Raw genomic sequence first — 1,774 nt, 5'->3', positions numbered from 1 at the left:
AGCAGGAGCCACCCACATCTTCACAGACGGATCGGTGGACACAGAAAATGAGAGTGCTGGCGCTGCTCTTTGCACGGCCAGCGTTCAGGCATATTGGAGACTGGGAGGACTAGTATCATCAACCCAAACTGAGCTGTTTGCCATACAACAGGCATTCGCATATGTGATTGCACAAAACACTCAAAATGCAATCATACACAGACTCAAAAGCTGCACTTCAAATACTAGGACAAAAACAGTGGAAAGATAATGTGGAAATAATTACCACCATTTTGTATCTTTGAGCAGTCGCTAAAGGCAAAGGACTCAACATAACTTTAAACTGGATCCCATCCCATATTGGAATCCCATTAAATGAAAAAGCTGATGAAATTGCTAAATTGGCAACTCGTCATCCAGTGATACATAAAACAATTCAACCCAGCCTAGAGAACATAAAAAACATCATCACCCAAAAACTCTCACATCTCAACAAAGCCTACCTGCACCAGAGAATAGCTGAATGTTCGCCCTCTGCAACATGGTATCTTCAGGCAACCAAATTAGAAAGGTTAAATATCCCAAAAGGAATCCACAGGAAAATAGCAGTTAGGTTATATAGACTACGTCTAGGTTACAGATGCCACTGGGAGATTGGTGAACCCCGACAGAGAGAGTGCATCTTCTGCCAAACTGTCACAGAAAAGCCATTACTTCACTATCTTCTGGAATGTGAAGCACCCAGTGACCTTAGAAGAGCTTTAAGAGTTCCTGAATCATGCAGTGGCCACCCTGAAGCCATCAACACAGCCACTCTCCTGGTCAACAAAGGTGTCCAGCAGCTGGACACCCTCATAAAGACTGTGAAGCAGTATCCTCCCCCGCGATAACAGCTTGATGGTTAAATGCAACCTCAGAATACTGAGAAAAAAAAAATGTACCACTTACGGGCTATTCATGCCCGTGCCACCTCTTGGGTGGCTTAATCTTTATCAATCAATCAATCTGGTAAGCTCCACGGGAGACATCTCCCGTCACGCAGGGTGCACGAGCACCTCGACAGATCTCCAGTATCATCTATTGATACTGGTAATGGTTCAAAAGGGCCACCACTTACGGGCTATTCATGCCCGTGCCACCTTTAGGGTGGCTTAATCTTCATCAATCATGGTAAGCTCAGTCACGGGCTCACCATAGCCCGTGCTACATGGACACATGGACACTTCGTTCTGAGTAGCTAAATCTGAAACAACAACATGGTAAGCTTGATGACGGACCGAAACGTCGTCGTCCCTTTACATTCTAGTGTGTGGTCTGGTCATTATACTTTAGCCCCATGGCCTCAAGAGTAAACCACCTTCCACCTTCCCTCGACGCTGTGGTGTCTGTGTTGGCTACTGCTCTACTGACTGTCCTGGGCATCCCAGTTAAGTAAGTGATAGCTGGTCCTTATCTTGCTCTATAATACCAGTGTTTTACATAGTTATAACTGCCCTCACTGGCATATTAAACCTTCAGTCACTTGATCAATGTTGAAGCTGGCTGACCACTCCTCACACGCTCAGCATCCCAGTACTTACTCAACATTTTCTGCTGTCCCTAAGTTGTGTTCCAAGAGTGTTACAAGCCTCTTCTATGTTATGTTACAAGAGTGTTACAAGCCTCAGGATAGCACACTGGACTTGTGATCCTGTGGTCTTGGGTTCGATCCCAGGCGAGAAACAATGGGCAGAGTTTCTTTCACCCTATGCCCCTGTTACCTAGCAGTAAAATAGGTACCTGGGTGTTAGTCAGC

The sequence above is a fragment of the Procambarus clarkii genome, chromosome 9, assembly GCF_040958095.1.
Source record: "Procambarus clarkii isolate CNS0578487 chromosome 9, FALCON_Pclarkii_2.0, whole genome shotgun sequence".
Lineage (NCBI taxonomy): Eukaryota > Metazoa > Arthropoda > Malacostraca > Decapoda > Cambaridae > Procambarus > Procambarus clarkii.
The sequence above is the reverse complement of the archived record's forward strand: the minus strand, read 5'-3'. Positions refer to the sequence as shown.